The following is a 25,920-nucleotide window of genomic DNA, read 5'->3' on the forward strand; positions in this document are numbered from 1 at the left end:
AACGCCCCAGGAAGCCCAGAGCAGAAAGCCCTTGAGACTAGGAATAACTAACCAGAGTGTCACCTGAGCAACTTTTCTGGGGCCAGGGTAATGAGAATTATTCAAATGCAATCATAAAAATGAGGCCAGCCAGGCAGGAATGGGGTAGGGGTGGGGGAGGAGTGGTGGTGGAGAGAAGGATTTCTTGCCAGTTTTAAGTTTCATAATTTCTGGGGAGTTCTCTTGGGGTCCACAGAAAATTTCACCTCATCTCCAGCCCCTGAGCCCAGGATGTCTTGAAACTCGGCCTCGGGTGTTTGCCGAGGAGGACTTGGCCTGGGGGGCGAGGGCAGAGTTCCCGAGCTCCTTGGGGGTCCGCCGCGTTCCTGTGTCCGAGGCCCCCTCGCAGTCTGTCTCTCCAGCGCTCTGCTGCCTCCCAGGCCGCTGGAGCAGGCCCGCGCCCGGCGTCTTAGAAAAGCCTCCAGCAGAGGGAGACACTCCAGCGGCTGCTCCGACTTGGAAGCGGCCGGGGCCGGGAGTGGGGGTGGGGGTGGGGGGTGGGGGGGGGAGAAAGGGGGAGTGAGGAGAGGGGAGGTGTGTGAAGGGGGGGGCTCCGGGGGGCGGGTCCCTGTGCCGCTGACGTCCCGAGCAGTGCTGGGAAGTATAGGCTGTGTTGTCACGCCGGTGTCAGTCTGATGAAGATTGGCATCAGGTAAGCTGTCATTCATTTCCATGTCAGAGACGCTTTTGCAGGCGGCGGCGGCGCGGCGGCGGCGGCGGCGGCGGCGGCGGCGGCGGCTGCTGCTGCTGCGGGCGGCTGCCTCAGAGCGCGTGTGTTTTATTCCAGTCCCCAAGCCAGAGTATTATTCATTGCGACAGGGCAAGGAGGAGAGAGGGAGAGAGGGAGGCAGCAGGGAGGAGAGAGAGGGAGGCAGCAGGGAGGAGGGAGGCAGAGAGCAGCGAGGGACGGCGGGAGCGTGCAGAGAAGCTGGGGAAGCGCCGGGAGAGCGCGGAGCGAAGCAGCGCGAGTGGCGGCGAGGCCGGGGACTGAGGCGGCCGGAGCCGCGCGGCCCGCCCGCGCCCGGGCCCGGCCAGCGCGCAGCCCCGCCGCCGCCGCCTCTACCCGCTCGGGCCGGTGGCCGGGCGCGCATTGTCCGCGGGTGCGAGGAGCGGGGCTGCCGACTCGGACCGCCGCGGGCCCAAGACACCGTAGCGGGCGGGCGGGGAGCTGCGAGCTGGGAGCGCCGGGGACCCGAGTAGGGACATGCGCGCGGGCCGGAGCCCCGGTGCGGGCAGCTCGGGGCTGGGCGCTCCGCGGGCGAGGCTGGGAGCGGCGGGCCGGCTCCAGGTTCGCTTTCTTTCTCCCGGCTTCGGGCGCCCTTTGGGCCGGCGCTTACTCTGCGCCAGCAGCTTGGGGCTGCCTTCGAGCGGCGGGAAGCAGGAGCAGCCCCAGACTCGGGCCGGGTGCCTGGAGTCCGGGAGCCGCGGCCGCGTCCCGCCAGGCCTGGGGAGCCAGGGTGGGGGTTCGCAGGCGGATCCGTGGGGAGAGCGGAGCACAAGCTGTGGGCCAGGCAAGGTGGGATCGCAGGGGCCGGGCTCAGGGACCCTACCCGCGGCAGGAGCCATAATTTGTAGGGTTACTGGCTTTCCGCGGATTGTTGGGAGTCTTTGGCGAGGTGTGGGGAGGCGCAGGGGCCCTCGGCGAGGTTCGGGAATAGGGAGCCCTCCTGGCTGTAGAACGGGGGCATGAGTTCGTAAGAGGGGGGGAAGGAAAGCGCCCCAAAGCAGAGAGCCGAGGGGGATGGGGCAGGGTCCCGAGTCTGCCGCGCAAAGTTTGCGTTTCTTTCGGGTTAGGCGTGCGGGGCTCTCCCGACTCCAGATCCTGAGGAAGAAACGAGCAAAGCGTGCCGCCTTTTCCGGGGGCTCTCAGCGGGAGAGCCCGAGGTTCCGGCGCGGTGGGGAGAGCCGGGCTAGGACTGGGAGTGGGGCGGGGGGTGGGAGGTGGTTGTGCATTAGGGCTGGACTTCAGGGCCAGGCTAGAGTTTGGGATTTTAGGAACCGAGCTGTTTTCAGAAGCGGGATCGAAGGGCCGCTCAATAGCTTAGGGATCGAATCTATACCCCGGCCAGAGCGGGGTGGGGGGGGGCGTCTGGAGTTAGGGGCCCGGGGTTACATCTGAGGCTGGAATCGGAGGAACTGGTGGCGTTTTTAGGATTTAGCCAGGGGTTCACGGCTTTGGTGGGGGTGGGGGTGGTTGAAGCAATTGGAATTTGGGGAGGGTCGCGCGCGCGACTCCCCACGCTAAGTGGGTTGAAAAGCGTTTAGGTAGGCGATGAAAGTAGTTGATAGGAGCCATGGCAGGCGAGTCCCGAATTCCTGCTGCTTCTCCCCAAAAGCGGATCTGGAGGAAAGGACTTAAGGCCCGCTGGACCCGGCCCTAGGAGGATTCCGGGAAGCGGACAAATCGAAGGGATGTTCTGGGCGAAGCGACGGGGCAGCCTCGCAGGGCTCGGGGTGGATCCGAGGACCCGACCCTGGCGGCTCGGCGGGCTCCGGAAGCCACTTCGGGTCTGCGGGCGCAGCGCGGCCGGGCGGGTGCGGTGGCCCGCAGGGGCCGCGGCCTGCGCGGGGGGCGCTAGCAGCGAAGGCGTCAGGCCGAGCCCTGGGAGTCCGGGCTGCGGCAGAGGGCAGGGCGGGCTCTGGAGCCCTGACCGGAGCCGCCAGCTGTTGACCCGCAGGCGCTGTCTGCACTTCTCCCAGGCCCGGCCCGGAAGCCCACAAGCCGGGCCGCCGGTGCGACGTTCCGCCTGGGAAAGGGGCGAACTCGGGGTCCCTTGCCTTTACCACACTTGTCCCGGGACTCCTCCAGCGTGTTGAAATATTTTCCAATTAGTGGAAACCTAAAGCTTAGCATTTTAGGCAAATTTAGACTATCTCCTCCTCCCCAAATCTGAGAAAATGATGGTGTCCAAACACAAGCTATATTGCGCAAAGCCTTAGTCCCTAGCCCTCCTGCCTGCCCTGCCATTCTGGCCTTCCCAAGGCTTCAGGAACTTGCGGGGAAGGTAGGGAGGGTCTCCAGTCTTTGGGCTCGTGATCTTCCACTCGAGCTGCACCCCGCTTGGCTCCGGCCTAGCTCGGCGGTGGGAGAGAAGTCCCTACTCGGCAGGGAGGTTATCCCTCGGGCCGCTAGGGAAGCAGAGCGTGTTGGCCGGGGAGGGTGGGTGAACGGGAGGAAGATCTGCAATTTCTCCTTTGCAGTCGCGAACCCACCCTCCCAGCCCTCCGCAGCCCTCGCACCCTTCTCTGGGGCAGCCAGACGGCGCTTCCGGGACGCAGAAGGCTCTCGACCCATGAGTGGCCGCGGCGGCCCGGGGCGCGGCGACCGCCCAGCGGCGGAGCTCCGAGGCTGTTGTTTTGCAGGCTTGGAATTTGTGCTCTCCCTCTCCCGCCGAGAGCCTGAGGGCGGGAGCGAGCCGTGACCCCACGGAGACTCCGCGGTCACCGCTTCCCCTTTGTGAGCGCTAAAGGCATGCAAGCCCAGAGAAATAGAAGCTGCTCGGAATAAGGGGCAGGGGGTTACCGGAGGGAGATGGGCCCGGCCACCGCACACAGTAAAATGCCTTGTGCAAATTGCACTGAAGTGTACCCAACTTGAGACTGGCTGTTTTATGAGCCTTTCTGGGAGTTTACTGCTCTCTGCTTTTAAGTCTATAGATTGCTTTAAGTTAATGAAAGTGCTGCTTTCAAAAAGGGCTTTTATTGTGCAGCACTGGCAATCCAGTACCTCCCCTTTACTCTTCCAAAATGGGCCTGTTTAAAAAGAGGGAGCGTCCTGGAGTTCCCACATGGACAGAGCTTGGGGGAGGAGGCTGTATGACAACGAGGATTAATAAAAATCAATGTCCAAGTCATTCGAAAAGACGAGTTCACTTCTTTTCCAGTCCAGTACCATCTGTACCTTCCTGTATTGCCTTTTGGACTTTCACTGAGCCTGATTTTAAAGGTTGCTTGGTGCCTACCCCTGACACCCCCTCTCCACATTGCTTTATGTAGGCCTGACCCTGTTCAATTAAACTCAAACTGGATTTTAGGCTTTCAACTGGCTGCCCATTCAAACTGCAACTAAAATATTTACTCAGGACTGGGGGAGGGGCTTTGCCTTGCCTTCAGTGAGATAGATGTGTTAAAATGTCAGGGAGAAAGGCTGGGAACCTTGAGAAGAAACATGGAAGGCTTTTTCCTTCTTTCAATTGATTTGGCACCAAAGGTGAGATGACAAGGTTTTTAACTAGGTCCTAACACAGAAACTGCAGTGGGGCTGGGCTGTGGCTTTGACCGCATGTCATAACCATTTAAACTGTGGTTAGTTGTTCAAAGCTCAAAGCTTCTCCAAGCTGGGTTTCATTAACTCTACACCAGTTGCCTGGAAGTTCAGTAGCAATAAATTGTATAAACACATTTGAAGTAAGTTAGTGATGAAATAAGGAGAATTACTGTCTTGTGAGTGGAGAATCCTGAATTCACGGAGTTCTAGCCTAACTGGAAACATACCTCCTCTCCCTTGGCCTTGAGTTTTATGGGTGCACCAGGGTGTGTGTTAAATTTCTTTCTGCTATGTCCATCTCCAACCTGGGGCTGTAACTCATTAGGGACCAAGGCTTGCCTAGAAAGCAAAAAAGGCTGGGTTTTAAAGGGCTCTCTATTAGCCTGGTTTAGAAACCAAACGAAACCCCTCAACCTGCCTTCCTTACCCTGGGTGAATGCAATGTGCAACAGAAACAGCAGCAGAGCAGGCCAAATTAGATTTTTAAATGTTAGCGGCTTCATAATACTGTGTTATTAGCAACTGAATTTGTTTTTATTAAAGAAACAACCTATAAAATGTATAGGCCTCCAACATGTTGCAAGATTTCCTTGCTATTTATTTAGCGCCCCCCACCCCCGAAATTCTATCTCCAATTTCAAACTTTTGTTCCCGATTTATTTAATTTGGAGCACACTTTCTAAATTAGCTCGCGGAAGGTGAGAAATGCTGTTATAAGTTTTCCTTTTTCCTGTGGCACCAGGACAGCGATGCTGTAAGATATATATAAATGTGTGATGCAATTGCCTGAGGTGCTGGCATGTGAAGCAAAGTGTCTGGATCAAACAAAATGCAGATCAGAGTATGGAGAGGGTGAAAATGATGCCACAGAGGAAGTTCCATGGGAAGTGAAATCATCGTGAGCCACCATCAGCCTTGATTCTAGCCAACACAACACGCTTTGTATAAAACACTTCACATGAGATCCCTGACTTATTGAAGATTGAATTATGTTGAGAAGCAGGATTTAGAAGGAGGAGCTGCACTGGCTGGGTTCCATCCAGGCTGCGTGGCCAGGCTTGTTGTAATGGGGATCTGCTAATTTAATTAAATCTAGTACCTGGTGGGAAAGGGAGGAAGGAGATAATCAAGGCGGGCAGGTCAGCATGCTGAGTAGCGTTTAGGCTGGAGTTTGGGGACCTGGCAGTTTTATACCCTGTGACTCTCTGGCTTCATGACTACAGTGGGTCAGTTAGCTTCCTGATCTTGGTTTCTTCATCTGTCAAGTGGAATGTATCACATGAATTCCTCATTAGGCTCTGAGGAGTGACTGCCGCCTGAATCCTGCACTCTGAATAATAAAGGAAATGGGAGAGAGGAGGCTTCTGAGCAGCAAAGTCATTTTCTTCACTGTGTTTTCTTGCCCTGCCTGGCCCCAGAGCCTTTCCCCACAACTCTCAGGAGTCCTTAGACTTGGGTGAAGGGGCGAAACTCCTGCCTTTCTTATATCCTAGAATTTGAAGTCCCTGCTGTGATTCCAAAATGCACCTGCACTTTTCCAGGAGAGGCAGTTAAGCTGGAGCTGGGGGAACCAGCATGCTGATTCCCAGCCGTGCTACCTGGACTAGCTCTCATGCATCAGATGAACACAGAATCTGACTGGTCAGAAATGCGGCCTCTTCTCTTTATGTCATGGGGAAGAAGAGGCCACAGCCCGGACTGGTGTGTGACATCTGGTCGGGCTAGGGCTGGGGGGGGATGGGCGTTGGTCTGGAGCTAGCCGCCGCTTGAACCTCACTTAGCAGTCTCCATGCTGGCAGATCAAAGCAGATTCTGGGCCAGAAAGCCCGAGAAGTTACACCCGGCAGTTATACAAAAGTGTATACGCACTTGGAGCCTCCTTCCGTTCCGGCGCCTGAGTTTTTAAAGCTATCCCTGATACTGGAGACAGGCTCCAGTGGAATGCTTGCCTTTAGTTCTCCCTCATCGTTGAGGGGGACTTCTTGGGGTAATTTTTTCCTCCGCATATACTTCTCCAGCAGTCTTGGGCAGCATCTTAATTTCCAGTCTGATCAGGGGTGAGAGCTGGGACACACAGGATGGGGGTGGAGGGAGTTGGAAGGCACAGCCCTTCAGCTAGAGCTCGGCTTTTCCTCGGTACTGATCCCCCAGGAGTGAGGAAGAACCAAGCCCTCGGGCAGCTCGGGAAGAGCTTGCTGCCAACGTGTTGTCTTGAGGGGGGTCTGCTGTTTGGCTTGGATGGCTCGCTGCAGGCCCTGCCTGCCTGGGTTTCTAATTACAAGAAGGACGGTTCTGCTAAGACCTATCTCACTAAAAACACATCCCTGTGTGTAATAAGAAACCCTAAACCAGGCAGGATATTTTAAAACTGAAGCAATGAAGATTAGATTAAGTCTCCGCCAAACAGCTTCGTTCTTCTATTATTTTTGGCTGGAATGTGGAGAAAAGCGGCTAGCCCTAGGGCCCAGAGCAGACTCTGGAGGGTTCAGATGGGGCCGGAGTGGGTGGTGTAACTGTTAGTTTCTTTGCTCAATAGGAATGTGGCCAATTTCAGTACAGCTCAGTCAAGGCAGTGGGGTGCCTGGTGGGGGAGGAGGGTCAGGCCCAAAGGGGCCGGAGAGTGGCCCCGAATCAGCAGGTCACAGGGCACTGAGAACCTTTTAAATCCCTCACATTGTCCAGCCTTTTGTGTTCAGCTTATGCTTCTACCTCCCCCCCAATCCCCTGCCAGCCCCATCCCATGCCTAGTTAACCCAGCCATCCGCCACGTGGCCTTTGGAGGATCCTTAGTTTATTGGATTATTTTTCTGGGTGGAGAGAGGAACACAGTTGTCCAAGATTCCTGGAAATAGAGGAACCAGTAACCTGGCATCAGAATCCCTTGCTCTGTCCTGCTAGGGAGATGCAGCATGGTATCCATCCATTCCTTTGTTCCTTCGTTCAGCAACTATGTAGAGAGTGTCTCCTCTGTGCCTGGCACAGTCCTAGGCGTTGAGGATACAGCAGCAAAAGCAAACGGAACAAACACGTGTAACCACCAAGTCCCTGTCCTCAAGGAGCCTGCGCGCTAAGACAAGTGCAGAGTGTGGGCTTAGCATCAGATAAAACCTGCACTGAAAGTCTCCTTCTACTAGTTACCTAATCGTGTGGATTTAGACAAGTTGCTTAACATCTTTGATCCAGTTTCCCCAACTGTAAAGTGGGAAATAAAAGCACGTAGCTCATAGGATTGTGGAGAGAGTGTCTGGAAAGTGCGAGCACAGCGTCTGGCACCCAGGGCAGGCTCAGTGGGTTTCCTCTCCAGTTGGTACCTCATCCAGCCTCCCTTCCCCTGGCTTTCTCCTCCCCCAGGACATGGCCCAGGCCTTCCACAGGTTACTGGCACGTCAGCAAGTGTTGAACAAACAACCGTGTGCTGTGCGCTGCACACAGACTTCGGACAGGGACACAGACCCTGTCCTCAGGGACTGTGCAATTTGGGCGAGGACAGACTTACACACAAATGCATGAGAGATGCTGTGCACATGCACTGAGGTGAAAAGCAAAGAAGGCAGAAATCAATCGTTAACCAAAGGAGGCAAAAGTGGGATGGGAGGCTGCCGAGTGATGGGGACAGAGCGGAGGGGAGCTCTCAGCGGGGCTGGAGGGGGAGGGGCGAACATGAGACTGTCCAGGTCAAGGTGCTCTGGTGCTGTCATGGCGATATGGCTGGGGGGCAGCGTGAAGAGTTCAGCCTCCTCTGACCACGGCCAGGGGGCCAGAAGGGGCCACCACTGCCTCAGGAGAACCTCCCAGGCCTCCCTGTTGGAGGCGCGCTGCTTTCACACGGTGACCTTTCAATGCGTAGAGCTTAGGCTTATGATTTAGTGCAGGAGGCCGACCAACTCATTTCATCGCTGACTGTGATACTCCCCTCTCACCTGCTATCCCTGCTCTTCCTAACCCGAGAGAGCAGAGACTGTAGGCCCCACACCCGGCCCTCTCGGGGGCTGCGAAGCTGACCGACGTCAGAGCGGTTGGGATGTGGAGAACAGGGATTCCGACTGGGAATCAAGGACAGTGGATTCCGCTCCGGACTTGGCCATTGACTTGCTGTGTGACCTACAACACGTGACTGACCTGTGGAGGTCAGTTTCTTCAGCCGTCCAAGGAGGAGCTGGGACTTGCTCTCAGAGGCCCCCTTCAGCCCAAAGTTCCGTGATTTTGTGTTTCCTCAAATCGGATTGGTTCACGAACAGACAGTCGTTGGAACCACCATCCGACCACAAAACCAACAAGTATCATGATGGCATTCGGCCGCCAAGGCAGGGGCTGTGAGGGCTCGGCCCTCGGGTGCCCTTGTGTTGTAGGGTCTCTCAAGACAGTGGGGAGTTGGTCTTGACTTGACCGATGGCCTTCCCAGGGCAAATGGGCAAGTCTAGCAGTAGGGGCGGCTCCACGAGGGCAGCATTTTGTCTGAAGACTCAGTGGCTTTTTCATAAAAAGCACTGTTTGCTTCTTTTGTTGAGACGGTGTGGTGTTGGAAGAAGGAACACTGGCCTTGGAGTCACATTCTGGGTTCTGAGCCTGGTTCTACTATGACTAAGCTGTGTGTCCTTGGGCACATCGCTGAACCTCTCTGAGCCTCAATTGTCTTACCTAGTTAGGATAGTAATAATATGGAGCACGCAGGACCGCTGTGAACACTCTAGAAGAAAGTATCTGTAAGTGCTCATGGTGAATATTAGTTTTCTTTCCTAATAAAGAACATTCTCATGCGCTCTCCCTTTTGAGCCTCTCAACTTTGTGAAGTAGGTGAAGTGTGAAGCAGTTGTTGTATCACTTTACGAGTGGGAGGAACCTGGGCTCAGAGAGTGGCTGAAGTGGCAGGTCCAGGTTGGCAAACTCTGCAGAGACCTACGGGCTGTTACGGAAACCCAAACCTAGAAGATCTATTTTTTTTCACTTCCACAGAGCTTTTGGTTACGGGAGGGCTGGGCTGGTCAGCACAGAGAGGAGGAGGTGGATTTTGGGCAGGGAGGTGGGGTAGTGGCGGTGGGGCAGTGGCAGAGCTGCAGGGCCAACTCCCTGCCTCCGTCTGCTACCCAGGCTGGAAGCCGGCCCACAGCCGGGGTGCAGAGAGCGTCCTGGGGCTATACCCGTGGTCCTCCGGCTCTCCATCGTGACGGACACCAGGGAACACTGAGCCCATTTTTGGCCGGGCCTGCGGACTCCGGGTAGGCCGAGTCCAGGGTGGCGCAGGGGGTCCGTGACGGAGCAGAGGGAGCGAGCCCCACCCCAGAGGTCCCTGTCACAGCCCTCACTCCGTGGTCCCTTGTCACTGAGCACTGCTCTATTCTCAGGCCTGTGCTAAGCCGGGAGTCCAGGGCTGTCCCTGCCCTTTCTCAGGTGAGGCCCTGCTCTGTGTGGGTTGTGAGTTCAATTCCAGGTCAGAGGCAGAGAGAAGCAGCCCAGAGAGACTTCGGCTGTGCTCCCAGGGCCTCGTGGTGACAGGTGCTTGTTCTCACTCCCGAGCCCTCCCTGGCGGTCCTTCCATCCATCAACGAGCGGGGCCTGAGCCCACTATGCAGTGAATGCCCAGCTGTGTGCTGTATGGGGCTCGGGGCCTCTCCCATGTGACCTCTGACACATCTCTTAACTTCTCTTAATCTTAGCATCCTCATTTTATACAAGGAAGAGGTTAGATGAGATTATCTTCAAGGCCCCTTCCGGATCTACTATTCTGTGACTATGGGCTCTACGTGCTAAGGTGTGTGCTGCAGACCACCAGGCACCTGGATCAGGAAAAGGTGGTGAGGCTCCAGGGGACGTCTGGCCCATAGTGGTAGGACCTGCCTCACTCTGAGTGAGCGAGGGGGTGGGGAGAGTAGATTTAATGGCAGCTGGGCGTCCCTTGTTTGGGTGCAGGGGCTGGGGGAGCGCCTGCTGAGGGGGGGCCTTTCTGAGTCCTGCAGTCTCCAGGAGGACCAGGCAGACAGAAGTCAAGCAGGAGAGCCCAGTGGTTTGGGAGCTCAAGTCTGCTGCTCTCCCGTGGCCCCCGTAGAAGTGGTGGTCTTGTTCTGCTGCCACGATGGGAGCTCGTCTCGTGGCCCCTCTCCTCCTAGGCCTCTGCCAGCTCTGGGAGGAGAGAGCTAGACACACAGTGGGGCGGCAGACCCCTGGGGACCCTCATGTGTGAATATGGTCTGGAGGAGAGCCAAAGAGCTCGACAGGATTCCGCAGCCTTCTCTGGCGGCCATTCCCGGGGAAAGTGACTGTTCCTTGCACTGACACAGCTCTCCTTGGGAAGGCATCCCGTTCATGAGAGCCTCTTAGTGGCAACAAGATGGGGGCGGGGTGCTACCTCCTGCTGACTCCCAGATTGCTGGGAAAACCCCTTTCCAAGCTGGACATCTGGTCTCCTGGAATACTTTTCCAAGTCATCTCCATTGGCTTTGGGAGGGAGAGATGGAGAGAGAACTGCATTCGCAGGCTGGACTCTGGGCAGTGCCATTAGCTGCCGGCAGGGCTTTCTTTCTGCAGAGTCCTGGTGCTGGCGGTGCTGCCTGACCACAGTGGGCCTGGACCCTTCCGGGGAGGGAGGAGATGGGCTGCCACCTGGCACGCAGATCAAGGGAAGAAAAGGATTGTTCTTGAGCCCTGTGATTTCTGAGGAGCTGCCCAAGGCCACAGAGGAATGGACACTCCTTCACCGCGTGCCGGCAGCTCTCACTCTTTATTTTATCTGGTCACGGAATGTGAGAAAGCAAGGGGGGTTCAGAGTGGGTGAGAGAATTCACCCAGGTCGCACAGCTGGGTCGGTGTCCACCTGGATCCGTGGTCTTTCCAGCCCAGTTCGCTGCCTGCTCTAGGGAGACGCGTGTTTGGGGGAAAGTTGCAGGCTTGCTTGCTGCTTTCTTGCTCCATCTCCCTCCCACCCCACCCCTGCTGCAGGTCACAGCAAGCTCAGTGTAAGACACAGGGCTGTGGCCTGGGCAGGTCATGGGTGATGAGATTGCGGTGCGACAAGGAGCACGACTGAGGCAGGCCGGTGCCAAGCAAGCCAGAGCCTTGGGTTTGAGCCGTGACCCAGCCGTGTGCTCACCGCTGACCCCACTGTCCTCCTCAGTAAATGGTGGTGACAGCGCCTACTGCCAGGGCTGTGGACCAAGTGAGTTAGTGGACAAGGATGTGTTACGCACGTTATATAAACATAAATGAAAGCACCTACACTGTGCCTCGCGTGTAACGTGCTGGGGAGAACATCGGTTGGCGCAGACTCTATTTCTTATTAGTTTGGAGTCGAGCACACACACAAACACACACCACCTCTCGTGCTCACTCACATGATGACAACCTTGTTTAAGTGACTGAAAGCTGGCAGGATGGCCCGTCACGCCTGCCCCACGGCTGGGGTGCGAATGGCGCCCTCAGGTGGTTTTCCAGATTCTGGCATAGAGACAGACCTGAATTGTGTGCCTACAACGTGCCAGTGGCTGTCCCGTCTAGTCCAGTGCAGGGGCCTTCTGGGGCCTGGTGTTGGGGGTTGGCCTCTGCCGGGTCCCGTCAGCCCGCACCAGGCCATGGGTTCCGCCCCGTGGGTAACATTCATTCTATAGATTTTTACTGAGCACCGCGTACATGTCAGACCTGGCGGAGGTGCTGGGGATGGGGATACGACCGTGAACTAGGCAGACGGGCTCCCTGCTGGCAGAGTTCACAGTCTGCTGGGGGGAGATGGGCATTCAAGTTCTGTGGGTACTTAGTGAAACCATGATAAGGGGAGAAGTCCAGGAAGCCACGAGAGTATAGCCAGGGGGTGTACATCCTCTGGGGTTCTGGAGGGCATCCTGGGGACACGAGGTTCAGGCTGAAGTTCGCGGGGAGCTGGCGAGGATTCTAGTCACCATCGGCTGGCTTCACCTGACCTCATGCTCAGAGGAGACCCTTCCCAGAGAGAGAGCTGGCCAACCCCTCCTTCCCTAGGGGCTCCTTTTCCATCCCAGGCAAGGGCAGAACAAGGCGAGAGAAAGACAGTGGGCACCAGAAACAGCCAGCCAGGGATTTTGCTCTCACCTGAGTTTCCCGTCCAGGCTGCTTCAAAGAGCACAGCTGACGCTGTTCCCACACAGCCCCATCCTCCCAACGCGTACACATGCACTCCTCCAGGGCAAAGCTTTCAGGAGGAGCCTTTAGAAAATGCAGCAGGCATCCCTTGCCTATTCTTCCAAAGCTAGGGCCCTGATCGTATCCGGGGGTGCCCGGTGATGTTGACGTTCAAGACGTCTTACCTGACTCTGATTTCTGGAAAGCCCTCATGGGCAGCAGCTGTGAGCCGGCGGGAAGGCTCACCCTTCTTTCTTGGTACCGTCGGGAGGACTATGTTTATTGGAAGACCCGGCCTCTTCCGCTAGAGCGGATGGAGTAAACCTTGTGACTTATTTCCTTGATGCGGTGGCTGAGGCCATGCCATCCTTTTGGAAACACTGGGGACAATTTATGAATATTTTGTAGTCTGGTACTTTGGAGGGGATAATGAGGAGAGGCAGGAGGGGGCGGCTAGACAGAGATTGATGGGCTTAAGTCACTAGGGCTGTAAATTCAAAGTTACACAGATGTGAACAAAAAGGTGCTTGCAAGGGAATAGCTGGTGGTACAGGATGGACCTCTGCCCCGAGGCTTCGGCATCCCCTGGGCTGGCAAGGTGTATCTGCCTCGGGGTTAGACAGGTAGGGGTTAAGCCCTGCTTCTGCCACAGGCTGGATGTGTGATCTTGGGCAATTTCCTAACCTCCTTGAGCCTGAGTTTCTTCCCTTTTGTGAAATGGGGAGGACAAAGGCTCTTTGCAGGCGTTCCATGAGCCTGGTCTAGTCTCTGGTACTAGGTGCTCAGGATGCGTGGGTTCCTTTCCCGCCATTTCCTTCTCTACAGTGCTGGACGCAGACCAGAGTTCCCCTTCAGGAGGCAGGAGGGAGTGGGTGCAAGGAGGCGTGGCCTCTCTGGGGAGCACAGCTGGAGGCATGGATGTCAGAGCTTGCGAGGCTTTCCTGAAGGTGGGGCAAGGAGAGTGGCGGGGAGGCGCAGTGCTCTGGGGCTCCTGGGGTAACCAGGGCAGCATAGATGGCCTTGGGAGGGCTGCAAAGCAGGGACTCTTTGAAACAGGGAATTGAGAGGATGGGAGGGAGGAATGAACACTTATGAAGTATCTGCTATGTGCTTGACCTTGAGCTAGGTACTTTAGCACCCATTATGTGAGTTTATAAATTTAGAAGCATAGAATCTTAACGTCTCAGAAATCTCAGAACTGGAAAGGGGATAAGACATCTATTCCAACCTCTGTATTTTATATATGGAGAAATTGAGGCTCAGAGAGGGCAGTAACTTGCCTAAGGTCACACAGGAAATCAGTGGCAAAGCTGGGTTAGAAACTGCCCAGGCCAGTGCCGTTGGGGCAGAGCAGAAAGAGCATAGACTTTGGAATTAGAAAGACTAGGTCTGACTATAGACAGGCTTACAATATGACCTAGAGAAACTTACTTCCTGAGCTCAGTTGTCTCAGCTGTAAGATGGGATAGTAATTCTCAACTCAAGTGGCGGCCATGACAATGAAATGAGATAACCCAGGTAAGTGCCCAGCGTGGGCACAGGGGCTCTGTGGGCCCAGGTCCTTTCCCCTCCCAGCCTGCCCCCTCCCCACTGAGTTCAGGGCTCTGACCACGCCCACAGGGCCTCCAAAGAGGCCTGAGCTGGTCTGGCCTTGTGCCTCCAGGGGGCCAATAACCCGGGGGCCTAGGGCACTCATTTATTCTCTCATTCAGTTATTCTTCCAGTATTTTTTGGGTACCTTGAGTGTATGCCAGGCATTGTCTTGGTGCCTGGGCTAGAAAGGATCAAAAACAGTCATAGCCTCTATCCTGATAAGAGTTTACAGGGGGATGGAGAAGAGAGGCATTAATTAAAAAAAAAAGTCATACAAATAAATTTGAGAAAACACGTGTAACAAGAGCTTTGAAGGGAAGAACATGAAACTATGAGAGCATTTAAATAGGAGATTTTATTTAGAGAGAGCAAGGAAGGGTCTCTGTGGAAGAGAAGTTTGAGCTGAGACCTGAAGGGAGAGGAGGACATAAGTGAATAAAGAAGGAAGCAAAGAGTATTCCAGGGTGTGTGTGTGTGCGGGGGACAGTCGGTGTGAAGGCCCTGGGGAGAGAGGAAGGGGTTGATGGATGGCAAGGAGGACAGGGCAGACTGACAGGTCGGAGGGACACCTTGGAAGAGCTTGGGAAAGAGCACAGGAGCCTGATCTGGACCAGGCAGCACCTTCAGGAGAGGTGGGACGACCCAGGCTGAAATTCTGATGTGGAGACCAGGCTAAAGCTTGGTTATAGGCCTGGAAAGAGAAACAGAAACGAAAGTAATAATAATAAACATCATAAATAGATTGCAGGTCCGTGGTGGAGAGGCGAAAAATGAACAAATTCATCATATAACTGGACAGTGTCAAATTCATTTATGTCAAAGCCTGAATGATATGGATGCATCATTGAATAAAAGCCAAAGTCCTCACTGTGGCTGAATCCCCACCTCCCCAGTCCAGCTCCTCTCGCTGTCTTCCTCCCTCGCTGCTCCAGCTGCCCTTACCCCGCCCCCCCCCCCTTGTGGTACCTGGAGGGGTCAGGCATGCTCCTCCCTCAGGGCTTTTGCACTGACTCTTCCCTCTGTCTGGAGCTCTCTTTCCCAGGTGTCTGCCTGACTCACTCCCTTGGTTTTTCCAGGTACCTGCTCTGATGTCATCCTCTCTCTGAGGCCTTCCCTGAAGGTCCTATCTAAAATGAAGTTCCTTTTCTCCCATCCCTGGCTCTCCCTACCCCCTTTATTTTTCTCCTGTAATTATCAGATTTTGTCTCTTCTTTTTCACAGCTGTAATCCAGAATAGTGCTTTTGCATATAGTGAAAAAAGCCCAGTCAGTGTTTGTGGAATGAATGAGTGAGTGAGGGGAACTGATTGCAGAGAAATGATTTGTTAGGTTAGGTTCATTCAAAGATGCTTTTTCCGGGCTTCCCTGGTGGCGCAGTGGTTGAGAGTCCGCCTGCCGATGCAGGGGACACGGGTTCGTGCCCCGGTCCGGGAAGATCCCACGTGCCGCGGAGCGGCTGGGCCCGTGAGCCATGGCCGCCGAGCCTGCGCGTCCGGAGCCTGTGCTCCGCAACGGGAGAGGCCACAACAGTGAGAGGCCCGCGTACCGGAAAAAAAAAAAAAAAAAAAAAAGATGCTTTTTCCTTTCTCTGAAATGTTGGGATTGGGAGGAGCTAAGTCTCTGAACAACTCTCTGATTTAACAGCTGACCAGACAGAGGCCCAGAGAGGTTAAGGGGCTTGTGAAAGATCACACAGAACAGAGCCAGGATGAGAACTGAGGCCTCTGGGATTCCCTCCAGGACTCTTTCTACAAAGTTTTGGCTTTTCTGCATGACACAGCTCCTGGGGGATGAGAGGTTTGCTCTGTGGGCCTCCACTTCTGGGGGGGGTGTGTGGGGGATGGCCAGAGGGCCTTGACTTCCATGAATTCTGCTACTGGGGTCACATGGCCTCAGGGGCCATAAGTTCATTCCGAAATCTCTGTTGCTTTTGCTCATCTCGCTGTGAGACATTTTGGAGTCGTTCTTGGGGGGTGTTGGTAAAGGTGGCCATTGGCCACTGACAGGCAGACATACTTCTCTCCCTAGAACTAGGAAGTAAAATGAATGGGCTGTCAGTCTTCTGCAAAGGCCAGTGCACAGGAAATTGTTATATAGCTCTTACCTGGTGCAAGTCTGCCTAACATGGGGAATAATGCCAAGAAGCATGTTTCTGGCCCTGCACTCCAGAGACTTCCAGTCTAGCTAACTAGACTAGACTACTAACTAGCTAGGGAGACAATACTTTAGTAGCATCGATATTAATATTTGAAGAATAATAATAGCAAACATTCATTGAGTGCTTGCTACATACCATTCTTCTAAACACTTTACACCTTATAGTTGATTGACTTCTCATAACCGCTCTTTGAGGTGGATGCCCTGCCGCCTTCATTTTTGGGTGACCTGAGGCACACAGAGGTTAAGCCACCTGTTCAAAGTCACACAGCTAGTATGTGGGAGAGCCAGGATTTGAACCCAGGCAGTCTCCCACCAGTGTCCGTCCTCTTTATTTATAAAGTTAAATAATAGCACAGGACAGGAATGTGTGACACATCACAAGGAGGTTGTATGAAGCCAAGGGAGGAGGTCTCGCTGTGGCTGCAGGAGTCAGGGATGCCTTCCTGGAGGAGGTGCTGCCTGAATCAGAAGAGGAGTGTGTGGATAGTCAGAGAGATGCTTTGCCCTCTTGGTTTTCGGTCCTCATATGGATGAGAACAGTGGTTAGCAGGGCCTGGTAAGGGCCCTGCGGTGGGGATGGGTCTCCTCCTCTCTTGATGCATATACTTGGGGACAGCAGACACGAGTGAGTTCCTTTACCAGCTGCCCAGCGAGGGCTGGGAAGAGGGCCTGATGTGACCTGACCTCCTTCCCCATAGAAACAGTTCCCCATGGGCTTGTGTCTTGAGGATTCTGCCCAGATTCTTAGATCTAGACAGATCTGAGGGCAAGATGCTCAGGATTCAGGATTCTTAGATGTTGGGCGAACTTCTGAGAAGATCCTCTAAATGGTCTATAAGATTGTGGCTGTTCTGTCTGTCAAATGGGCTAGAAATCCCCCAACTGTGGGGTTGTAGTGAGCATTTGATGGGGGAGATGTGTCCAAAGAATCGGGTCCAGAGGGCTTCAGGTACTGAGCACCTCTGCTCTTCTGTCCACCCCCCTCAAGCCCCAGCTCCACCCAGACTGGCCACTCTTGGTCTTAGGCTGGAGCTGGGACGCAGACAGGTTTCTTTGCCCTGGTGACCTGGCCCTTTGGGGCTGTGCTTGGGGGGCAGGCCTAAAGCTATCCCCCTACTCAGAGTGGGAGCCATCAATATTTTCCTTAAGCTATGTTTGCATTCGGAAAAGACATTTGCTTTCTTTTGGAGCCATAGGGCACAGGAAAGCCTCAGTCATAGGGGTCCAGGCATCTCGGTTTGCCGGGGCTGTACTGTGTTTAGGCTTTAGTGCTGAAAGTCCCAATTCCAGGCGGACCCCTCGGTCCCAGGCTCTGGGGCAGCTTCTCACCCTAAGAGTCAGTTAAGACAGAGAGGATGTCGTGGCCTCATGCACCCACTAAAGGCTGTCCCTTTGCTCCCTGCATCTGGCTTCTGAATCTTCCAGCAATAGCAGAAGTCACTGGAAGGCCTAGTTGAAAGACAAAAGCCTTTGGCTTCAGCCAGACCAGAGTTCAAATCCCATATCTGCTGCGTACTGTCAGCCTGACTTCGGCCAGGCATCTTAACCTGAGTCTCAGTGTGCTCTTTTGTAAAACTGGGGACTATCGTAATTCCATGATGGCGTTGTGTTGGGACTCCAATGGCCTAATGTGTGTAGAACTCCTGGCACCTGCTAGGTTTACGTATAATGGGCTAAGCCATCCGAGCCATTGCTTTTATTCCCAGTGTTGGTTGTGGGATGGGGAGAAGCAGCCACTTCCTTTCTCTCAGAGTGGCTGTGGCCTAGACACTCCCAGCTCCGTGCACAGAGGGCTTCCTGGCCCCATGGGCTGGGAGTCCCTTAAGTTCCAAGGGACGTGGTACTTGCTGGCTGCAGCATGTGACACGTATGTTTTCCGAGAGTGAGTCCTCTGCTTTGTGGATCACTGGAGACACATCTTAAACTCCTGGCCAGCTAACCCCGGCCACTGCAGTCTCCTCCTGGCCCACCTCTCCCTAATGCAGGGCGAGCCATGCTCATGGGACATGGACTCTCTCTCTTTTTTTTTTTTTTGTTTTGTTTTTGTTTTTGCGTTACGCGGGCCTCTCACTGCTGTGGCCTCTCCCGTTGCGGAGCACAGGCTCCGGACGCACAGGCTCAGCGGCCATGGCTCACGGGCCCAGCCGCTCCGCGGCATGTGGGATCTTCCCGGACCGGGGCACGAACCCGTATCCCCTGCATCGGCAGGCGGACTCTCAACCACTGAGCCACCAGGGAAGCCCTCTTTTTTTTTTTTAATGAATTGTTTTTTACACTGACTCTTTAATGGTCAGACGAAACAAAGAAGATAAACACTACTTACAAGACATTCTAAAATTCACAAAAAGAGGTGATTTTCTTCAGATCAACTACTTGCCTGGATTTCCACTCTAGCATTGACCTTGATGAGCCCCGGGCTCATTCTACTCATTCGAGGAATGGAGTGTTCTTGAAGGGCCAGTATGGGCAGGGGACGGTTTCACGCAGAGCAGAGAACGCCAATGGGCTATTACTCTGAGCCGAACATGCTCTATTTCCTGTGAGGTTTTCCTCTGTTGCCTGTGGCCCCTCCATTTGCCTCAGATCTATTTTCAATTTATTTAGCACCCACCGTGTGCCAGCCACCAGGGAGGGAAACAAAGCTGATAAGATTTGGCCTCTACGTGAAGGAGATTACAGTTTGAGTGGAGAGAGAAACATGAAAACATGGAAAGTTAAATAATTTTGGAGGAGTTACATAGCAATACTTGAGATTGGATCATCACAAGAGATGTCCCAGGACAGAGAGGATTCATTACCAAATGAGAGACACAGGGAAGAGTGTCTCAGAGGAAGGAGAGATAAGAGGGCTGATGGGTCGGGAGAGACTTGATGGAGGAGGTGGGTGAAGTACTAAACCCTTGACACTTACTACGTTATAGCAGGCTTGGGATGTGGGTATGACTGCCTCTATTTTTACATATGGCAAAGGCCACGCCCCCCAGTTGATCAGTTTGGATCAGAACCCGGGCCCATCTGCATGTAAACTTTTTCCGTTAGCAATCCTGTCTCCGGCGAGCCAGGCCTTGCAGGTTGGGGAGGATTGAATAGACAGAGGATGGGGAGCCATAAACAAGGGTGTGCGCGGAGGAATATAATGATCGAAGAAAGACCCTACTGCGTGGTAGGGCGTTGAGCCGGCCAGCCTGGAGGGGGAAAAGCCAGCCTTCTCCAGGGGAGTAGAGCCTGTGGTTTGGGCTCCTCGTGGGGTAGCGACCTGAGCCTCCGGAACTTGCACATGCTGACCGCTGTTCCCTGCTCTCTCCTTGGAACCTCTCCTCCCCACACTCAGGAGCATCCGATCGCTTTCCCTGGCCTTGAGTCGGAGGCTGGCTAGGCCGGCATCCTCCAAGAAGACCCAGTAAATCCCTAGTGCTAACAGTGATGATAACACCATCTCACACCCGTATAATGCGTTTCTATCCATACAGTCCTTTCATTTGAAACCTGAAACAAACCATGAAGAAAGACATCCTGGCGGCTGAGCACAGGCCAGGGCTCCAAGCAGGTTACTCACTGTTTACCACTGTGTGTGCAGCACCTGGCACATAAGGGGTGCTCAACAAACATGTGTCAAGTTTCACTCCATTTGTGGGTACTGGATTCCAGCACCTCTGCAGAAAGCAAGCAGTACCCCTCGTCCTTCTCTCCTGGAGTTTGTTCACTGTTCTCTGTGCCCAGTGGCCCCATGTCTCAGCCCGAGTAGAGGCTGTTACAAAGCCCGTGTGCATTTATAACTATTGAGTTCAAGGTTGAAAGCAATCTGGGTTTTTCTCTTTGTTTAGGTTCCCTGGGTTCAATTTAGTTTCACATGAGAAATCAAATAATTACACCCTATCTTTTCTACTGTCCTTTTTTTTTTTTTTTTTTTGAGGTACACGGGCCTCTCACTGTGGTGGCCTCTCCCGTTGCAGAGCGCAAGCTCCGGACGCGCAGGCTCAGTGGCCATGGCTCACGGGCCCAGCCGCTCCGCAGCATGTGGGACCTTCCCGGACCGGGGCACGAACCCGTGTCCCCTGCATCGGCAGGCGGACTCTCAACCACTGCGCCACCAGGGAAGCCCTCTACTGTCCTTTTTTGAGTAAAATCTATATAACATAAAATTTGCCATTTTAACCATTTTAAGTGTATAATTCAGTGACATTAATTACATTCACAATGTTATGCAAACATCTCCATATCTATTTCCAAAACTTTTCATCACTCCAAACAGACACTCTGTGCGCAGTAAGCAGTAACTCCCCATTCCGCTGTCTATTCTGCCCTTGGTAAACGCTAATCTATTTTCTATCTCTATGAATTTACCTATTCTAGATATTTTATACAAGTGGATTATAGTATATTTGTCCTCTTGTGACTGGCTCTTTCAATGTTCATCTGTGTTATAGCATATAGAAGAATTTCATACCTTTTCATGACTGAATAATATTCCACTGTATGTATGTACCATATTTTGTTATCCATTCATCTGTTGAGGGACATGGGTTGTTTCTGCTTTTTGGCTATTGTGAATAATACTGCAAGTATCTGAGTCCCTATTTTCAGTTCTTTGGGGTATGTACCTAGGAGTGGAATTTCTGGGCCATATAGTAATTCTACATTTAGCCTTTTGAGGAAACACCAAACTATTTTCCACAGTGGCTGCACCATTTAAGTTCCCACCAGCAAAACTCAAAGGTCCCAATTTCTTTAAATCTTCACTAACACTTGTTATTTTCTGGTGGTTTTTTTGTTTTTGTTATTTACAGTCATTCTATCAGGAATGAAGTGGTATCTCATTGTGGTTTTGATTTGCATTTCCCTAATGACTAATGGTGAGGCATTTTTCATGTGCTTATTGGCCATTTATATATCTCCTTTGGAGAAATTTCTATTCAAGTGCTTTGCTCAGTTTAAAACTGAGTTGTTCTTTTGTTGTTGAGTTGTAGGAGTTCTTTATGTGTTCTGGATATCAAACTCTTACCAGATATATGATTTGCAAATATTTTCTATTATTCTGTAGGTTGTCTTTTCACTTTCTTGGTAATGTCCTTTGATGGACAAGTTTTTATTTTATTTTATTATTAGTTTTTACCTTGCAATGGTTTATTGGGGCATCTGAGGAAATACTGGCTTGAAGTTTTTATTTTAATGAAGTCCAATTTATATACTTTTATTTTGTTGCTTATACTTTGGTTGACATATCTAAGAATCATTGCCAAATCTATGGTCGTGTAGACTTATCTCCATGGTTTTTTTCAAAAGAGTTTTATGGTTTTAGCTCTAACTTTAGATTTTTCATCCATCCAGTTAATGGTATGAGGTGGGGTCTAACTTCATTCTTTTGCATGTGGAAATCTAGTGTTCCCAGCACCATTTGTTGAAGAGACTCTTTTTCCCCCAGTTGAATGGACTTGGCACCCTAGTCAGAATCAATTAATCATTGATGTATAGGGTTATTTCTGGACTCTTGATTTGATTCCATTGGTCTATATGTTAATCCTTATCCCAGTAGCATACTGTTTTGATTACTGTAGCTTTGTGGTAAATTTTGAAGTTGGGAATGTGAGCTTTCCAACTTCGTTCTTTTTTTTTTTTCAGGATTGGTTTGGATATTCAGGGCTTCTTGCAATTCCGTATAAATTTGAGAATCAGCATTTCTCTTTCCGTAGAAAAGCCTGTTGGAGCTCTGAAAGAGATTGTGTTGAATCTATAGATTGCTTTGAGTGATATTGACATCTCAGCAATTGTAAGTCTTCCTATCCGTGAACATGGAATGTCTGTCCATTTATTTAGGTCTTCTTTAGTTTCTTCCAGCAATGTTTTTTAGGTTTCAGTGTAAAAGTCTTTCACTTTCTTTGTTACATATGTTCCTGGGTATTTTATTCTTTTAGATGCTATTATAAATAGAACTGCTTTCTTAATTTCCTTTTCAGATTGTTCATTGCTGGTGTATAGAAACACAACTGATTTTTTGCATGTGATCTTGTATCTCACAACTTTGCTGAATTTATTCGTTCTAGTAGCTTCCTTGTGGATTCTTTGTGATTTTCTATATATAGGGTCATGTCATCTACACATAGATTATTTCTTCCTTTCCAATTTGGATGCCTTTTAGTTCTTTTTCTTACCTAATTTCTCTGGCTAGAACTTCTAATAAATTTTGAATAGCAGTGGTAAAAGTGGGCATCTTGTCTTATTCCTGATCTCAGGGGGAAAGTCTTTCATCATTGAGTATGATGTTAGGTGTCCACTGCCCTTTTGCTGATGGACCTCTCCTAGGGTCCTGGGTCAGGTGGGGATGGGGGAAACTATCTGCTTTATTACTGAATAAATGGATTTCTCCTGAAGGAGAATGTGTTAGTCTTTTGGGGCTTCTATAACAAATTACTGTAGACTTGATAGCTTATAAACAATATAAATTTATTTCTCACAGTTATGGAGGCTGGGAGAACCAAGATCAAGGCACTGCAGATTTGGTGTCTGTGGAGGGCCCACTTCCTGGTTCATAGACGCCTGTCTTCTTGCTGTACCCTCACATGGAAGAAGGGGCAAGAGAGCTCTCTGGGGTGTCTTTTATAAGGGCACTGTTTGCATTCATGAGGGCTTCACCTTCATAACCTAATCACTTCCCAAAGGCCCCACCTCCTAATACCGTCATATTAAGGATTGGAATTTCATCATATGAATTTTGGGAGCACACAAACGTTCAGTGTATAGCAGAGAATCATAGCTGGAGTCTTGTTCAGAGCAAATACCCAATAATTAGAAAATATCAGTTTCATGGCAACACTAATCACACTATTAAAATGTCAGTTGAACTAAACCCCCCCAAATTGTTAAGTTCCTACAATGTTGCAGGCACTTTCATTACGTCATTTGATCCCACTATAGCCCATGGAAACAGGCTTTTTATTATTACCTCTCCCATTTCAGAGGTGAGGAAATGAAGGCTAAGGGAGTGAGGTCGTTCATACAAGCTGGTAGGTATTCAAAGGAAGTTGGGTATATATGGTGACTTTCTTGATTTGTAAATTGACTTGTTTTCTGTCCAGTAATTCTCAAGGAAAGAGAGTGAGGACTGCTCTTCTTTGTGGGTGTATCAGAGCCTCCCCGGGGGTGGAGGGGTGGAAGGCTTTCTCGAAGACACTGCCACCCCTCAGCCCATTCTGACTGATCACTCATTCAGAGGTCATCCGCTCCCAGTAGGGAGTCATTGCTGCAGCGATTCACCATGACTACAGAGCTTGCTGTCAACTGCAGGGGTGTGTAGCGGAAAAAAGTTGAGGGCCACTGCAAGCCACAACGTCATCTTTCTGTCATGATGTAGGTGTTGCCAGATCAGCTAGAGAGACTTGTGGAATTGATTCCGTCGGGAGATTCCAAGAGGGAACCCCTTCTGAGGATTAGGACCAAAGTTCGTGTAGCTCGAGGAGAGGTGCTGGGTCAGGCACCTTCGTCCTACCCCAAACCCTGCTTTGTTAACTCAGTCGTAATCAACACTCTTAGGGAGATTAGCTTGATCACCTAACTGCAGCCGCCCGTTCCTGGATAATTCATAGCTGATGTTTCTGCCTCAGATTTCTGGGTCACTGGATGTCTGTAAGATCCTCTTCTGGACAGTGTAGTAAGACCCAACTGGTGGACTTGTGTGTCTGCCACGGAGGAAGTGCGACCATGATCCTGGAATAGAGAATCCCTGTGTGGGGGGCGGTGCGACAGCCTGTAGAAAAGCCCTAGGTTTTCTGAGTCTTCACCCAAAAGCCCACATTAGCCAAGGGCAGGGGAAGGCTGCATATTTGCTCTTTTGGTTTTTCAGGTTGAATTTCCTTTTTCTCTTTTTTGGCCTCATTTTCTGCATTTTAGTTGGGAAGAGGGACATGGTGAATTTACTTCCCTGCTTCTTCTATCCTGCTTGGGGCAGGATTTGCTGAGAGTCCCCTGCCACTGCTGGCCATTTCGATGCCCCGTTTATGTTTTCAGAGCACATTAGAATCATCAGTTCATGATGAGACTTCCCTGGACTGCAGATGGCTACGGGGACAAACCCACCAAGAGGCACATCTATTGAAATTCTAAAGACATACGTAACAACAAACAAAACCAAGGGGAGAAGGGTAGCCCTGCCTCCTATTCCTCCAACAATCTGTCCTCTTTAGATTAAATTCAAAAAGTCTTTATTGTCTCGATTCGATTTAGCAAAATACCTGTGTGATCATTCAGATAAGATGCAGTTCTTGTCTTTAAAGGATTCAAAATCTGCTTGGCCGCTCAATTTCAACAAGCTCCTCTCATCCCTCATTTCTCTGTTGCTCTATGCCACCATCCTCCCACCTATCCCTGTCAACTCCCAAGCTTTTCCTGTCCTGTAGGCTTGAAACCTTGGAGTCCATCCACAGCCCCACCACCCCCCTTCATTCTCTGGTTTGCCCAGGACAGTCCTGGCTTAAGTCTGTTGTCCCAGTGTAACTGTAATGGCTCCCCTTTCACGTCAAAAGTGTCCAATTTCGGGTGATAAATAACTGATCAGCCAGTCTGTAACTTTCGGAGGCCAAGGCTGTCCTCTCATCCTCCTCCATGCCTGGCTTGTCACTGCATCTTCGCTGCCACCACCCCGGTTCAGCTACTGTCAACTTCTGCCTGGACTGCTAGAGTTGCCTTCTCTCTGCTCTCCTTACTGGACTCCTCTCACTTCCAGTCCACTCTGCAAACCATTGCCTGATTCATCCCCCCAAAATGCCGTGCTCCGTGCTCACTTCATTGGCCCCTTGCTTGGGTATAGCACACAGTTCAGGCCCCTGAGCCTGGCACTTAAAACCTTTTGCAGCCCAGCCTCTGCTTTTGTCGACAGTGCTCCCCTTTCGGTGTCTCTGCATGAAATCTCATTTCCACTCTCATTGGTTGATGAGCTGTCTCCTGACCCTGCCCTTTAGAGACCACTGTTGCTAACGAAGGGCTCAAGCTCAGCCGTTCCCACAGATGCACGTCCCCGTGCATGTGTCCTTCAGGCCCAGTGTCATTGCCCACCTCGCCAGTACAATGTTCTGTGACCAGCTGTCCCTTGGTGCTCTCTCCTCCTCTGAACTCGTTGGCCTAGAGCAATTATTGCTGCACAACTCATTTGGCGTCTAATCATGTACTGCCTCATGACTTTTCATATATTGCTCTCTTGCACGGGGGCTTAAAGTATTTGCTGTAATTTCACTTTTTGTTCTCACAGGCCTTTCTCCGCAATGAAATTGCAGGTTCCTTGAGGACAGGAGCCGTGTCTTATTCATGTTTTTATTCCTTTTGGCACCAAGTGCCTGGTAGGTAGAAAAGAAATACTTCCCAGAAACCCTTAGCAGGTATTCATTTAGGAATCCTGGGACCGAAAGGACCCTTATGATCACGTAGTTCAGACTCTTATTTTGTAGATGAACTGAAAAATGAAGACAAGAGAAGTCAAGAGACTCGCTCAAGGTGACCCAGCTATGCACACGGCACATACAGGATTCAAATGCAGGCCCTCTGTATCTGTGGGTTCCACATCCGTGGATTCAACCAACTGCGGATCAAAAAATATTTTTAAAAAAATCCAGAAAGTTCCAAAAAGCCAAACTTGAATTTGTCACATGCCAGCAACTATTTACATAGCATTTACATGGTATTTACAACTATTTACATAGCATTTACATTGTATTAGGTATTATAAGTAATTTAGAGATGATTTAAAGTACAGTGTACGGGAGGATGTGCGTAGGTTATATGCAAATACGA

At 51.7% G+C, this 25,920-nt stretch overlaps 1 protein-coding gene across 5 annotated transcripts in view; it reads left to right on the forward strand.

Moving 5' to 3' along the window:
- Positions 1-582: 582 nt before the first annotated feature.
- PKNOX2 (PBX/knotted 1 homeobox 2) overlaps positions 583-25,920 on the forward strand; it is a 256,856-nt gene continuing 231,518 nt past the window's right edge. For all 5 annotated transcript variants that reach the window (XM_033407436.2, XM_049713227.1, XM_049713225.1 and 2 more), the window contains exon 1: positions 583-691. The gene's annotated coding sequence lies outside the window, so the exon portion shown is untranslated. The remainder of the gene's footprint in view (positions 692-25,920) is intronic.

The sequence above is a fragment of the Orcinus orca genome, chromosome 8, assembly GCF_937001465.1.
Source record: "Orcinus orca chromosome 8, mOrcOrc1.1, whole genome shotgun sequence".
Lineage (NCBI taxonomy): Eukaryota > Metazoa > Chordata > Mammalia > Artiodactyla > Delphinidae > Orcinus > Orcinus orca.